The sequence below is a fragment of the Osmerus mordax genome, chromosome 10 (assembly GCF_038355195.1).
Source record: "Osmerus mordax isolate fOsmMor3 chromosome 10, fOsmMor3.pri, whole genome shotgun sequence".
In the NCBI taxonomy this organism is placed as follows: Eukaryota; Metazoa; Chordata; class Actinopteri; order Osmeriformes; family Osmeridae; genus Osmerus; species Osmerus mordax.
Window position 1 is genome coordinate 17,083,523 of NC_090059.1, and position 17,232 is coordinate 17,100,754.

At 46.2% G+C, this 17,232-nt stretch overlaps 1 protein-coding gene across 1 annotated transcript in view; it reads left to right on the forward strand.

Annotated features, from left to right (window-relative positions):
- The window catches only part of kcnj16a (potassium inwardly rectifying channel subfamily J member 16a), a 30,854-nt gene that overhangs the window by 12,702 nt on the left and 920 nt on the right, over positions 1 to 17,232 (forward strand). The window lies entirely within an intron of this gene.

Sequence of the window (17,232 nt, forward strand, 5' to 3'; positions counted from 1 at the left end):
ATTAATTGAAAAGTGGTGACCAGGAAAGGCACATTGAGGCTACTTCCTGTTCAAAAGGAAGAATAGTGGCACATTGTTAAGCACCATACAGAGTCCTTGGCTAGGTGAACAGCTCTGACGCTATTGTGATACGTCGCTCTCCTTTGTTTATGAAAACAATAAAAAGGTTGTATATGAGTGAAACAAACTTCCGAAAGGAAACAGTGGACTAACTTTCTGTGCTTAGGTTTAAACCTTAAATATATAAAATACCACAACTTTTCCTATTTTTAGAATCCTTACTCAGTCTGTTGCACTCTGCTCTGCAGTTGATTTCTTTTAGTAGGCTATGTGTCCAACGCTATGAGTGGAACAACAATGCAAAGCTAAAATCGTGCGGCGGTAACACAAAACAATCTGTGTTCGAAACTATCACAGGAACACTGTGAAAAACACCTTTTGTCGTGAACCTTCTGGGAACTTGACTCTCAGACAGACCCAGCTCTCCTGCAGACCTGTGATCCCCGTGTGTTTGGTCTGTCTCTGGAGGGATGTCTTCCGGCTTCACACGGACCCCTGCCCTGCCAGACAAACCCCTCTCAGTGGTGCCGCAGTGGGTCTGGACGGATCAAAGGAGGCCTTTTGATAAGGTGCTCCCCCCATCTGGGTGAAACATGAAAAAACCTCTCAGCTAAAGACCTAACCAGCAGCGTATTTTTCTTTTAAACCGTACAAACCAAAAATCAGTTTAAATAAATATGCTTATTATTATTATTTGATCCTGATCACAAATGTCCTGCTCACACTAATTCTTCCCTGTGACCGTTTGGTTTCGCAGCGCTCATCCGTTCAGACGAGCCGGACGATGCAGACAAGGCCTGATCGTCCAGAGGACTAAAGACACATGCTGCTCCAGCTCTGTCCTGACTTTGAAGCTTTGCCAATTACCTGCCATGCCAGAACCTGTCACCTTCAGAGTCTCATCCTCTCGTCACCAGACAAGACACAAGACTCTTCCATCAACTAAACATTGTTGTTGAAAAATTTAATCTTCTAGGATCCTTTGTCGTGTCCAGTATACTTTTATACTAATTTAGCTCTACCTCCCATGTTAGAGGAGTGTTTGTTATGCGTTTTTTGGCGTTCATATGCTGGCACAAGGCACAGTGGAAGGCGCAGCAGGCTGTTTGTCTCTTTCCACCCTGTAACAAGGTAGAGTTGTCCAGCTGCTCTGGACGGTGAGTCCCAGAACATAACCAGAGACCAGCCGTTCAGTCTCATGAGTGTTTTTTGAAAGATGTCCGTTTGTACAGATGTCCCGTACAGTAGCACTTTACAAGTATTTGAAAGAACTGCAAAGAGTGTTACAGTCCTGATCATGTACTGAACAGTTTAGTCATGTAAAATAACTTGTATTATATGTACCTGCTGAAATGTATTTCAATAACTTAAAAAGTAGCATGTAGGAAACCATTGTGGTTTGATATTTTTTATTATTCACATTTTTATACAACAGCCTGGTCAGGTGCACCTTTCCACTCGAAATGGGCCAAAGTAGGAATTAATAAAAAATGGGATACGATTACATCACATCTTAAATAATTAATGTTCCGGCTTAATTTCTACTTATTACATCTACTGCTTGGTTGACCAGCTGAATCATATTCCCTAAAGAGGAGTCTGCTCTCTCCATCTGCTACTAGGAACCATCCCCAGGCTGCACACAGCAGGCTACATAAAACAAAAAGAAAAACACGGTTTCAACATTGACGATTACAGAGTGAGTTCCTCACTCTTTGCCCCCAGAGCATAAAAAAAGTTCAGAAATTGTGGCTTTGATCAATGACAATCAATGACATAATTATGTGAATTTTAAAAGGCATTGAATGTATTGAAATTTAAACACCACCAATTTTTGGGTTTTGAATTCACCTCTTTAAAGTTTAAATATGAATTTATTTAAATTTAGAAAAACTTCAGATCCAAACATTCAAGGTTCGGAAATTCAGGTTGCTCAAATTCGAACAGTAAAATTAAACATCCTAATAGAATACAATTCAGGCTGCTCAAATTTAAATGGGGAAATTAAGATCCCCAATATTCGAATCAAAAAATTCAGAGAGTTCCGGTCTAAGAAGCAATACCTTTGTGTCCCGGATGTTGCAATCAGAATTGCACCATTAGAATATGAGCAGCCTGAATTTTGTTTTTACATTTTTATATATTATATTTAGGGGGGGGGGGGGGGGTTACATTGAAATAAATTCATATTAAAATTTTAAAGAGGTGAGTTCAAAACCCCAAAAATCGGTGGTGTTAAAATTCTATATTAACAGGGCTGCCAACTTTTCAAAAAACCTTTGGAGTGAGACTTGGTGGGACCAACCAACATTTTGCTGCGTACAAAGCGGATGATGGCTAGCCAGTCTCAACAGGTGAGGGTGATGGCTAGCCAGTGGTCCAGTGCTGAGGAAGGAGGTGCATCTTGGGATGTAAGAGGAAGGAGGGATACTGCACACTGTAGTCTTCAAACATGTACGGTTAAATAGTTCATTATATGTTGAAGATTTCCTGTAAACATCCTGGTTTGCTGGAAGTTTCTTTGATTACTTTCGCTTTCTGTCTCTAAGATGAATTTATCCAGTTATTCCAGTCTTGTGGAGAAAGGATGTGCAGTGAAACTTCTCACCTGTGTTGTAATAAGTATGCCACCAAACCTGTTTAATAAAGGTTGAACAAGGGAAATGACAAAGTCAGGAGAAACATTTTTTCAACATAAGTTTAAAGTTGGATAGATAACAAATTCTGTAGAAACTTGACCTCTCTGAAAACACACTTAATGATTTTAAAGGTGCTGTAGGTGTAGAAATCATTGTCTTGAAATCAGTGTATTTGTGGATTTAATATATAGAACACAAGTGGGAAAATGGAAATACACAAACTAACAAAGGAAAACACGCCATAACCAACCAAACACTGGTAGGTTTAAAGGGGTAATTGCCCCTGAAGGACATATACAGGACTGAACTAAAACAACAACAATGTGCCAAACTTATACAATCACAAACAAACTGTCATATCTGACTTGGCACTTTCTCCTGACGCACACGTGACTACTCAAGGAAGTGTTCACAACTCCATATTCACCTACAGGGAGGAAGCCAGTTTCAACAGGTGAGAGAGGGGGATAACTAGCCAGTCTCAACACAGTACGGTTAAATAGTTAATTATATGTTGAAGACTTCATGTAAACCTCCTGGTTTGCCAGAACGTTCTTTGATTACTTTAACTTTCTGGCTCTGATAAGAATCATAGATGTATCCAGTTAATCCAGTCTTGTGCAGAAAGGATGTAAAGTGAAACTTCTCATCTGTGTTTTTAAATCAGTATGCCACCAAACCTGTTTCATAAGAGTTGAACAAGGTAAATAACAAAGTCAGGAGAATCATTTTTAGTTTAAAATGGGATAAATAACAAATTCTGTAGAAACTTGACCTCTCTGCAAAAATACTTATATGGAACACAAGTGGGAAAATGAAAATACACAAACAAACAAAGGAAAACACGCCATAACCAACCAAGCACTGGTAGGTTTAAAGGGGTAATTGCCCCTGAAGGACATATACAGGACTGAACTAAAACAACAACAATGTGTAAAACTTATACAATCACAAACTGTCATATCTGACTTGGCACTTTCTCCTGACATGACTACTCAAGGAAGTGTTCACAACTCGATATTCACCTACAGGGAGGAAGCCAGTCTCAACAGGTGAGAAAGGCTTGGATTATATGGATTATATGTTGAAGATTTCCTGAAAAACCACTTGGTTTACCAGAAGTTTATTTGATTACTTTCACTTTCTGGCTCTGGCAAGAAGCTCATTGCAATGCTATGACATTCTGAAGCCATACTAAAGCGTTTGTCGAAAAGGTTTTGTCAATCGGAAAATATTCAGTTGGAATGTTCGAATCTCGCCCACTTTCAAACGATCACGCATGTGACGCTAACAGTGTTCGGTGTGCTACGTGCTTTTAGACGTTCCGTTCCGACTGACCGATCAGACAGGTGAACTGAGAAGGCAAAAGTGACACTTGATGATGATGAAACACATCAGAATTTTTCATCTCTGTTTTTGGGAGCTAAATCGGCTTGGCTCGGACATACGGCAGCCCGGCCCGCCAGGGAAGCGTAACCTTGATCACGCCGGCTTGATGGGGGTTAACAGGGGTTTATATCCAGGGGAGAATGCTGCTGGCCAGCAACCTGAACCCCAGCAGAAGGGCTTAACCCGCGACAAAGGGTCTGCTAACATTTATAGCCCCTGGTCTTGAATAAGACAGCTCATTACCTCCACAGGGACGGACTCAAAGAAAATATGAAGCAAGGTGGGCTGTTCGCAAAGCTCATCTTGTTTCCAGAAATCGACTGTTACGGACAGGAAGGTTTCAGGAAGGCCGAGTGACAACAGATGTTCCCCTCTGCCCTCCTCGTGCTAAGTAACGGCAGCTTAGAATAGAAATATGGTTAAATAACCAGGGATTTATTGTCAATGTAGTATATTTGAATACCTGGTTCTATACACAGTCTGTTATTTTTGTCTTTTTTATGTATTTATACATTTCTTTTTCACAGTCTGTTACCTTTTAATATCAGATTGTGTATCATCGGATGAGTAGTATTTACATATTCAAATAGTTGCTGTAGCAACATGAGACCCAATGGACTGTACAGAATTTGTTAACAAGATAATCCACTAGGCAGATCTGGAAAGAGCATTTGAGGCCTCCAAACTGCTCACAGTCCTGAGAGCATTGAGCCGAGTTATTATTCAAAAGGTAGAAGCCTCCGAAAGACTGAACGAGACCAGCAGTTTGATGCTGTATTTATAGTACGTCGGTTTTGTGTGTCTCATTCATGTTATTATTCTCTGCACTCTGTTTTGAATGGAAAAAAACACTATTTATGAATGACACTACAGAAACTGCTTCATTTAAGTGTAGAACTGTGCAGGGTTAGTGCACAGCGTTCTAAAAATGCACACCACCAACCTTTCATCACCAGTCTAATCTCAGAGCCCAATAAGTACCCCAAACTAATCCAATCATGTTGCCTGGATAAATAAAATGTAAATAAAACAATGGTGTCATTACCATCATCATCATCCTTCAGGATTTGGTTAACCACCCAAGAGGCAATCCCAACTCCAGCATTGCGAGGCAGCCAGGGCACACAGCTGAAAAGGGAAAGCTATAGGATGCGGGGGGGGAACAGTCGTAACCGCGGTCACAGGCAGAACACCACAACGCCACGACAACGCCACAACAAGGCCTCGGAGGGAGTGATGAGGCGGTGTCTTGGGCAAGAGCCTGGCGGTCTGAATAAAGACAAAGCTGTCTCCCTCCCGACGATAACTGTAAACAATATCAGACAATTAGGAAGCATGTCTCGTCATTATCATCATCATTACATCTCTAGATCCTTTGGTTAATTCAATTTTGCCCTCACTCAGTCTATTTTTAGTTCATGACACGCACTAACAACAAGCTTGAGTGCTGAAGTAACCTTTGCACCACAGTATCCATCATTTCCATAGTTTCCATCATTTTGAGTTATTCATGTGGAAAATGACATAGTTACAATGGTATATAATACGGTTGCTCTATCTTGGGACAATTTTATGTTATTATCTCTAATGTCATAATGTCATCTTTTGACAAGGCAGCGCCACTTCCAAGCCCGAGGCCTGGTGTTACTATCCTCGTGCAACTTGTGGCAGCCCTGCAGAGAATGTGTCACAGGTAACACATTTCTACAGAGGAATTGTGTGCAGTTTTAACAGAGGGACACTGTGTCAACAGAATATTGGCTAAAAGTGCCAGCAACAAAAGAATGTGTGCCAACCTTGGCCATCTACTCTGAACGCAGGGGTTCTGCTCAATGGAGGAATGTTGAAACGAGGCAGAGAGATGTAGAGGTGCTAACACAGGGGCTGGAAAAGCTACGTTAAGCTAGGTGTTCAGAAAAACACATTCTGATGAGTCGCTGTGTTTGGCACAATGTTGTTAAGTTGGGGGTCGTTTGATGAATATATTCAAATCCAAATACTTGAAAGGCAGAAACACCAGCTACCATACACAAATAAATCATATTTTTAATAGCTCATTTAAACCACATGGATATTTACATTTAGTCATTTAGCAGACGCTCTTATCCAGAGCGACTTACAGTAAGTACAGGGACATTCCCCCAAGGCAAGTAGGGTGAAGTGCCTTGCCCAAGGACACAACGTCAGCTGGCATGACCGGGAATCGAACTGGCAACCTTCGGATTACTAGCCCGACTCCCTCACCGCTCAGCCAACAGACTCCCCTTGATATATTGCACAACATGCATGCCTCAAATACTATGCTGCCACAACATCATGCCTGCCATAACTGCGTTGGAATGATTGGTGATTTTATGACCACTGACCACAAAGACAGAGTAGTCTTCTATAGAGCTTTCAGCTGTACTTGACGAGACTCCCTGCCACACACACAGGCTCACATTCTGAAGGGTTAATTGACAGGAAAGTTGGTTTATGTGTTTTTACATGGAGGACGATCTTATTGTTCCTTTGACTCGAAACACCGCAGTGAGGGCTCCCTTTACATTACATGTCACCTCTTTGGTGTTGCTCCTGCTGAACTGAATGGACTGTATGTCATCTAATCCCATTCCCGTCACGCTAGCAGTGCTGAAAGGGACACTAAACAGCTGGTGTTGGAGAACTAAGGGGGAGTATGGGTGCTGGCCAGGACAAAAAAGGAGAGTCAGGCATGCCAGGAATGTTTTCAACAATCGACCAGGCCTTTTCCATCATCAACGGTGTATTGTCATGTGTATGTAATTGTGTAGTCGCTGGCAAAATGTGATACCAAAGCACGTTCAGAGACAATGATTCTTTTAATGATATACTTTAATGATACTCCAACTGCAGTATCACGCTCTGTGATCAGCCTCGTTGCATTCATGTCCTTGCCAAGGGAAAGTTTACATCTCATCCATCCTGGGAGGAGGAAGATCAGTGGAATCAAGACGCCATGAAAGTTTCCCACAGGCAGGGTGGGGTGTATGCATTAGATACGGGCCTAGTCTGGAGGTGAAGGCCCTGAGGAACACATAGGAGTTAGTCCACAGTGACTCACAACATTCCACCACATGAGACTGTTGCAGAGGGCCATTGACCAGTCAGACTTTCCATGGTTCTCAGAGGACCAGGTGGAAAGCTGTCGCCTGAGTCTGGGCCCATCCTCATCTTCGCACCGCCGTGATTTCCTGGTATCACTTTGTTTCCCGCTCTCCCTGCCTGACACAAGACACGTCCTCTTGCTAGGCGTGTGTTATGACAGATTTGGATTTCGATGATAAATGGGATCAGCCTTGATCTCCGTGTGGTGTCTCGTAACAGCGTTCGCCTGTCCTCCGACAGCTGAATCATGGCCGATACGTGCGGCTTCCTCCGGTGGGTCGCTGGGGAGGGTCATGTGTCGACGTGTCGCTGTGCTCTGAGCACAGGCTCAGGCCCCGCCAGCCTGTCAGACCGCACCTGCGGACGACTGATGGATCCCCTCTGAAAGACAGGGTCTGATTGGAGCAGCCGTGGGAGAGGTCCTTGGCAGGGCCACACCTCTCTGGATGCTGGCCTCCTTTTGACTGGCAGGTGGGTGTCAGACAGAGAGATTCTCCAGATGTCCTCTTCTGCTGACCTTTCCTCACCGGGGTCACAGCAAGTTCTCTCACAGCATACCTGCATCCTGACTGGTGTTGTCGTTTCCCTTCAAAGATTTGACATGTGACAAGGCCACTGAATTAGATTGCCACAGGGGCACAACAGCGGTGTGTTCCACAACACACTCTGCAATGTGTTGTGGAACGGTATTTTACATGCCCGGTAAATTAGAAGGAGATCTCTGGTTGCAATAGCTTCCAATCTTCAAAAGGCTCCCCCCTTCAAAGGCCATACACATTTGTGTAGCGGATATGTCAGATCCAGTGTCTCTGGCTTAGGTAATCAAATAGGTTTCTTTGGTTTACAAATGATCCAAAAGCAGGATTAGATCGCTGACACGCAAGCATGAGTGATTTGTATCCGGAGACTGACAGAAAAAAGATACAGAAATAAAGAGAGAGAGATACAGAGAGAGAGAGAGAGAGAGAGAGAGAGAGATACAGAGAGAGAGATAGAGAGAGAAAGAGAGAGAGAGGGCAAGAACAGTGAAACACACTTTCTTTTCTGTTTGTCATTTTATGACATGTCCCAGTGATTTTATTGTTCTGCTACCTGACTAATGCGTGGAGCAGGAAAGGCAGCTGTCAGTACAGGTAACATGGTGATTTTATCAGCAGGAATCAAGCCCACACAAAGACATTGTGAATCATTAAGCTGAAGCCACAAATGGTCGGGATAAGGCAGTGCACCAGATACAAACCTACAAACAGAGATGGGGATTACCTGTGTGGTGTGGGTGGGGATGTGGAGGCCTGGGGGAAAGGTCGGCCATTGGTCAGAGAGGTGAACAGAGGGGAGGGCCGATCCAAGACGGGAGAAAAAAACCAACAGCTGTGGGGAGGATGGAATAGTTTGAGGGGGTGAGCTTGGTGGTGACAGAGATCTGGCAAACACCTCATTTCTCTCACCTTCTGTAGTGTGCAGCCACATCCTGGATGCTTCATTTCAGGAGGGCATGACCTTGAAACATGAGAGACGGGCTGTGGTACAAGATGAACCAGCCAGAAAAGATCATATGGATAAGCATGCTGTCCATAACCCTAACCCTGTCCTAACCCTGTCCTAACCCTGCCCTAACCCTAACCCTTTATGGCTGTGCCCGTAAGTATTGTGGGATGCCTAAATTCACTCACTTTGACAAAATTATAAATGAAACGTAGAATGCCATTGAAAGGCAATTAATATATTTCAAAATTAGATTATTGGGTAGGCTGATGCCTGAATCTTAGCAGTGTGGGAGCAAAGCAAAGGCATTCCCCACTGTTTTGAACACGTTAATTAACGTCCCCACCTTCACCTTCAGAAGGATTTCTCAGGAGCCTCAATGCCATTGTGAGGAAAAAACTTTAAAAACGTTTATATGAGTGAGTGAGTGAGTGAGTGAAAAGAAACGGATGGGGTGCATGTGGAGGAGCCTCATGAGGGCTAGGTGGAGCCAGCTTGAGTTTGTTGTGTCAACCCTGCCCAGATGTCCAACTGGGTTTTCCAGGTCACATAAATCAAACAGCATACAAACTGGTTCAAGTCTGGTTCTCACCTGCTTATTGACGCCATCTTCAAATTCAGAATCCGGATTGTGTGGTCGTAGTGGTAATCAACCTCCTGACTCACCATGGACGCAGCCCGTGATGCAACCTTCACCCACGGGAAACATCGAACGCTTCTGATCTAAATAAAGGGTGAGTGTGGTCGTCATCAGACACAGCTCGCCCTCAGACCTCGCGACAGGGCAGTGGAAAGGACAACACATGGCACACAATCGATGGAGGCACATGATGTGGCTTCAACATCACAACGGTTCCTTCCTGTGAGTCTTTTCTTCTAGCTGTCACAAGCGTGAGTACACTGGACCTCCGTCATTTTCAGAAACATTAGATAAGTCCCTGTCACAGTGTGTTTTGATATCATTATCCTCAACAGTGTGCGTGACCTGAGGTAATTAGACGTCCACGGATCTCCTGTTAATTAGAGACCCACAATGGCTTCTCCAGGCATCGCCAAGGCAACAGAAGAGGGGATATCGAGCCCACTGCTACCCCTCATCATCTCTAATATTGTTTAGTTTCATGTGCCCGCCACTTCTCCCACGCCACACACACACACACGAGCAGGCACACACACACACGCGCAGGCACACACACAGCTCCATGACAAGGCGTTCACACTGAGGCATAAAAGAGGTGAAGCACGGTGTTTGGTTCATCTTGTACATTTCTGACAGAAACGGTCCACTTAGGACTTTGCATAACAGGTTGGGGGTGATTGATGACCGACAGGCCGCGCTTTACCTGGGACTTAATGGTGCTCTGTCTGTTTGCCTCTGTCAGCTGACCTGATGCCCCTGCTGTTGTCGCTGCCTAGGTCCCCCCGGCCTCGACTCGTCGCTGCTCAGAACACCATGACAACAGGGTGTGTGTGAAGAGGCAGGAACACAGCACAAACCCCAGAGCTGCTTGGTATCAGTGGGCGAAGATACGTCAAAATGTGTCTTGTTACGAAACACGAAATACAGTGTTCCCCAGCCACAAGAGTCGGTGTTGAGGGCTAGAGTCAAATGTTGAGGGAGTCAGACGTAGTGTTAGAAATACGTCATCATGTTTATATTTCCGACAATTCCATCCTTTTTTATTTCACTTTTTCAGGATGACAGCACGAAGAGTTGAAAGGGTACATTTTACTTTTGTTTACTGTATCTGACACATTCACTATAATGACACTTACAGTATCTCTGGGACATTAAAATGAAACATTACATTTAGTTAACAGTAAATCCATAAATTTGCTAGTGTTTGCAGAAGTTAGCTTGGTAATGAGATAAACTGCTATCTAGTTTCCCCAGACCTGTGGGAGTGGGTCACTTCAGTCTCTTAAGAGAAAAACGTGAGTTAGGTTCAACCTGGAGCCATGGTAACCAGGTACTCATCAGACAGTGTGCCTGTCACACCTGCCTGGTTCTGTAATACAGAGTAGAGGAGTCGATAAAACAATTCCCACAGTTCATCACCACAATGACCTGTAGTTCAACACACTTTCCCCCGACAGGATGGAAATGAGATGTGATCCTCTGTATCACGTGCATGGTCTGGATGTGGTCAGTATACGGAATATGGGCTAAATACCACAGAGCAAAGTACAGGTAGCAGAAAGAACCGGAAAGTGAACATGAAGAGACACCTGAGAGTTATCAAGAAGACTCAGGATCTAATATAGATAAAGTACAATATAGATAAAGTACATTGAGCACACACGCTGATGTGCCCCATATTAACCTTGTCAGTCAGCAAATTCAATTAACGAAAGGAGGATTGGAGAGATACTTCATCTGGTGGTTTTCCACATCACACACACACAGGTAACCAGAGAGCAATGAAGGAGCCAGGCTCCAGGATAAACCCTCAGATAAAGACAGGAGACAGAGGGAGGGGGGGAGGGAGGGGGGAGAGAGGGAGGAGGGGGGGAGAGGGAGAGGGAGGGAGGGAGGGAGGGAGGGAGGGAGGGAGGGAGGGAGGGAGGGAGGGAGGGAGGGGGAGGGAGGGAGGGAGAGGGAGGGAGGAGGGGGGGAGAGGGAGGGAGAGGGAGGGAGAGGGAGGGAGGGAGGGAGGGGGGAGAAAGGGAGGGAGGGAGGGAGGGGGGAGAGAGGGAGGGAGGGAGGGAGGGAGGGAGGGGGGAGAGAGGGAGGGAGGGAGAGGGAGAGGGAGAGGGAGAGGGAGAGGGAGAGGGAGAGGGAGAGGGAGAGGGAGAGGGAGAGGGAGAGGGAGAGGGAGAGGGAGAGGGAGAGGGAGGGGGAGGGAGGGAGGGAGGCGGGATCTCTTACCCTTTCATCAATGCATCTGTTTGTCCCAGCATGCGGTCCCATGGGCCATGCACCGAGGGAAGGACCTCTCTGGGGATAGGCAAGGCTCTGTGAGTCGCTCTGATTTCATCACATACTCTAAAGTGCACTGGCTGTGCCCCTTACTCACACACACACACACACACACACACACACACACATCATGCCTCTTTCATTGAACCCCAGAGACAAAGTTGTTGCTGTTGCACAGAATGGATTCTTAACTCCGTCTGGTTGACACCTTATTTTCCTCGCTGCAGTGAAAGTCCAAAACGCAGTGACAGATTTTGGAGCTACGTTTGGTCCAGAGGCCACTTCCTTCTCTGCCATATGGTGGAAACAGTTTTCAAGGGGAGTCATTGCTGTTTCCCTGGTGGCCAGCAGCTGTACGAGCATGCTATGGAAACCAACGAGCAGGCCTGCATCAGGCACTCAGCTCTGTGAGCAGTTTGATGTGGGACCAGTTGTACTTTTCCATTCATCCCAAAACCGGTAACCAGGGCGACACACTTGAAGAAGTACAGTATTACAGCTACAGGAATCCATGTGTCCAAATGAAACCAATTTTCACGTACACGAACCGTGTCAGAGTTTGCATGCTGTTGTCAGCCCTTTCCTTGGTGTGGATGTGTGCAGCTTGTGTGTTCCATGATACAGCACGTCTCCATAGTGTGTGTGTGTGTGTGTGTTCCATGATACAGCACGTCTCCATAGTGTGTGGATGTGTGTGTGTTCCATGATACAGCACGTCTCCATAGTGTGTGGATGTGTGTGTGTTCCATGATACAGCACGTCTCCATAGTGTGTGGATGTGTGTGTGTTCCATGATACATCACGTCTCCATAGTGTGTGGATGTGTGTGTGTTCCATGATACAGCACGTCTCCATAGTGTGTGGATGTGTGTGTGTTCCATGATACAGCACGTCTCCATAGTGTGTGGATGTGTGTGTGTTCCATGATACAGCACGTCTCCATAGTGTGTGGATGTGTGTGTGTTCCATGATACAGCACGTCTCCATAGTGTGTGGATGTGTGTGTGTTCCATGATACAGCACGTCTCCATAGTGTGTGGATGTGTGTGTGTTCCATGATACAGCACGTCTCCATAGTGTGTGGATGTGTGTGTGTTCCATGATACAGCACGTCTCCATAGTGTGTGGATGTGTGTGTGTTCCATGATACAGCACGTCTCCATAGTGTGTGTGTGTTCCATGATACAGCACGTCTCCATAGTGTGTGTGTGTTCCATGATACATCACGTCTCCATAGTGTGTGTGTGTTCCATGATACAGCACGTCTCCATAGTGTGTGTGTGTTCCATGATACATCACGTCTCCATAGTGTGTGTGTGTTCCATGATACAGCACGTCTCCATAGTGTGTGTGTGTTCCATGATACAGCACGTCTCCATAGTGTGTGTGTGTTCCATGATACAGCACGTCTCCATAGTGTGTGTGTGTTCCATGATACAGCACGTCTCCATAGTGTGTGGATGTTCCATGATACAGCACGTCTCCATAGTGTGTGTGTGTTCCATGATACAGCACGTCTCCATAGTGTGTGTGTGTTCCATGATACAGCACGTCTCCATAGTGTGTGTGTGTTCCATGATACAGCACGTCTCCATAGTGTGTGGATGTGTGTGTGTTCCATGATACAGCACGTCTCCATAGTGTGTGGATGTGTGTGTGTTCCATGATACAGCACGTCTCCATAGTGTGTGGATGTGTGTGTGTTCCATGATACAGCACGTCTCCATAGAACGCTCCCAAGGCTGCCAGGAACCCACTACGGACTGACCTGGGAAATGCCCCACAAGCATCCATCAAAGGCCTTTCACGTGGGACGGCAGCCAAAAACAACCATTCTGTTTGGCAGGAGTTCTGTGGCCGCCTCGAACTGAAGCTGCGTCACACAGAAGGCATAGCAAGGCCTGTCTGGCGGGTTGTTATGGCAACGACAGAGAACACACAGATTTGGAGTGTCACTGTAATGAAACATAATGAGAGATTTGGGGGGGGGGAATGGGATTAATCTGGAGCTCTGGCAGTGAGGAGCTGCGAGAAGCACGTGAGATCCAAGAACTGGGCTGTGTCTCACCAGCGATTCCGATCTATTGTGTGGGCATATTTTCTCGATGGCTTAAGCTGTGCTTGAAGCTACGAGGATGTTAGACTGTAGTGGAGCCAGGTCAAATATAAGGGATGGTTGTTGATTTGAGAGAGTCCCACAAAGTCTCTGGAGCATGTCGACATGTGATCACTGACACAGGAAGCAGGGTCAAGCTTGGAGCATGGAGGCTTCCCAGTTACCTTGCTTTCATTAGAAATCCTATCTTACAACTTCCTTTGTGGCTTGGAGCTGTTACCTGATAGGGATAGTCAGCCAGAGACATCGGCTCATCCTGCGCGGCCAGTCAGCATGATGGATGTCAAAAGCAATCAACACGACAACATGCACACACTCAGAGTAGCTGGTTTTCCATACATTATGGATTGATGGGTTGATGGGTTGATGGATCGATTGAGAAGGCCCTCAACTCAACGTATGGGTCACAGGTGGATTGAGCAACACAGCTCTCTGTTTTTCCAAGGTAATGGAGTAGCATTTGGTGTAACTAATTCTCTCAAGGTTTCATGGGTTTCTACTATCAGGTGTTGGTTAACTAAAGTGGGAGGAAGAGAGAGTTGAGTGCGATCAGAAACCCACACCACCGTCACGGTGCCACACAGGGCACCCAGTGGAACTGTGGTGACCCAGGGATGTGTTACTGAAGTTAAAACACCAGAGCCCAGTGGGAGGTAAACACAGTACCTAACCATTTTACATTTAGTCATTTAGCAGACGCTCTTATCCAGAGCGACTTACAGTAAGTACAGGGACATAACCCCCCAGACAAGTAGGGTGAAGTGCCTTGCCCAAGGACACAACGTCATTTTGCACGGCCGGGAATCGAACCGGCAACCTTCTTATTAATAGCCTGATTCCTTAATCGCTCAGCCATCTGACCACATCTGACTCCCGAACGGTCTGTTCGACCTGTTCTTAAGATTCAAAAGCACCCAAAGTCATCGGGGAGCTCTTGATCCGTATCCTGAGAGATCCTCTTGTGGCAAATTTCAATCTGTAATTTCTGCTCAAAGCCGCAGGCCATCCCAGAAAAGAATGTTCCCTTTGTCAACGTGACCATGGAAACAACTTGAGAGTTCAAGGATGTGATTAAGCCCCTCCACTGACAAGCTTTCCCTCAAAATCCATTCTTCGAACAGGTGTTTCTTTTAGAAGTTGAAAAGCTCAGAAAAGCAGTTTGTTCTCATGCTCATCAAGCAAATGCTAATTTATTTTTGACTGAACCTAATCTTTCCCAGTTGTTGTTAGTTTCCATTAGCCTTTGAATATTTTGACATAAATAGTTCAACGGGTGCAGTCACTTCTGGGGGAATCAGCTCACAACCATTAACGGTTGTAAATCAAAACGGCCAAACACAGCTTTGAATTTGTGCTCAGTTGTGGAAACAGGAGCATAATTGAGACAATTCCAGGATGAGGGGCACACCGCCCTGGCTAACCTTTGCCTCATAAAAAAACTGCTTTTACGAGAGGCTTTTTGAGAGGCTGTCAGATGCAGCTTTTAGTTTCACTACAGCAGCTGTCTTTTCTTTCCCGCAACAGTGGTTGAAATAGTCCTAGGCCACTCCTCTCTAATGTAAAAACGACGCTGGAAACAGGTCAGCAAAGTTTGAAAGCGAACAGGGACCTTCCAACTGTCATTGTCCCTCGTCCATCTCACCCTGCTCTCTCCCACACAGCTGTTTCACTAAGGCGTGTGACAGCTGCCCGCACGGAACGTGAGGCCGAGGTCGTCGTGGCGATAAGCTAAGGAGGGTTTTGGGGAATTCCCAGTCAGGGACTCGATTGTGGAGAGGAAGGGGGAGGAAGAGGAAGGCGAGGAAGAGGAGGAAGGAGACGTGTTGAAGGTGTCACTGTCAGTCACTGTACTGTCAGTTATTACAGATGACAATAGACACATACACACAGCATAAATACAGACAGACACATGCACACACACACTGTCTTTTACAGTTTCAGATCTTAACACAGGTTTAACATGCATATTTTATTGGAATTTGTATGACTTCTCCTGCACTAAACACACTGACAGAAAGTCAGCCTGCACAGCACAGCACACACACCACTCCCCCCCCTCCCCCCCTCAACCCCAAACATCACCCCTCCCCCCCCTACTCCTCACCCCAGTCTGTTGTTGCTGCACTATGTGTGCCTTTCACTGTCTTTGTGTTTCAAACAGTCTTCCCCCCCCAATGAGCCACTGTGGGCCTTGACAGTTTCCATACAGGACAGCTGGGATCTAAATATACCAGGGGCTCTTCCTACCTTCAGGAAAAGACAGAGGCAGGGACCGGATTAGGATTCTCCTGCCAGTTTCCTGCAGGAATGCATGGCTGCTCATAGCGTCCACACAAAACACACACAGATACGGGTGGGTGACAGCAAGACACGCAAGGCTCAGGCTCAAATTAGACCGTTTCTTGTTTACCCCCTTCGCAACTGCCCAGGGATTCTGTTTGGAGTCTCCAGGTTTATGTGGAACTACCGGTCAGGTTTACCCCTCTCCACCCCTCTCCACCCCTCTTCACCTCTCTCCACCCCTCTCCACCCCTCTCCACCCCTCTCCACCTCTCTCCACCCCTCTCCACCCCTCTCCACCTCTCTCCACCCCTCTCCACCTCTCTCCACCCCTCTCCACCCCTCTCCACCCCTCTTCACCCCTCTCCACCTCTCTCCACCCCTCTCCACCCCTCTCCACATCTCCACCCCTCTCCACCCCTCTCCACCTCTCTCCACCCCTCTCCACCCCTCTCCACCTCTCTCCACCCCTCTCTACCCCTCTCCACCCCTCTCCACCTGTCTGAGAAACATACCAGCCTTCACATCTGACAAATGGCAGCCTTGGTACTGCTGCGAGGTTGCCATGCTTTGGAAGACTGGCCACGCCTCATCCTAGGGGACAGTTGTGGCTCCCAGAGCAAATCTCAGTGAGCTGGCATGGAACTAGCACGCAACTGTCCAGCTTTGGAGAATGTGCCCGTCGACTGCAACGTGCGGCCTGCGTTGATGTTGCGTAACCTCCTCACCCCTCTCGGAGTCAGGTGGCTGAGCGGTTAGGGAATCGGGCTAGTAATCAGAAGGTTGCTGGTTCGATCCCCAGCTCTGCCAAATGATGTTGTGTCCTTGGGCAAGGCTCTTCACCCTACTTGCCTCGGGGAGAATGTCCCTGTTCTTACTGTAAGTCGCTCTGGATAAGAGCGTCTGCTAAATGACTAAATGTAAATGTAACCTCCAAGGCCCGCGGTTTGAAAGGCTCGTTTTTGTATCAGTCATTAACTTCTATGAAAGCTCCTTCATTCTTCCTATCCTTGCAGCACTGCAATTATCCAGAGGATAATCAAACATCAAACATATACTTATTTTAGTTATAATGAACCTAATGTCAGAGTTTAAGATGAAATGCATGGGCTATAATTCCACAGCCTGGCCCTGTTGAACATGACTACAGGAGCTGTCAGTACATCACCAGGTATGTAACAACTGAAGGGCAGTTCTGTGTGCGTATGTGAAGCCCT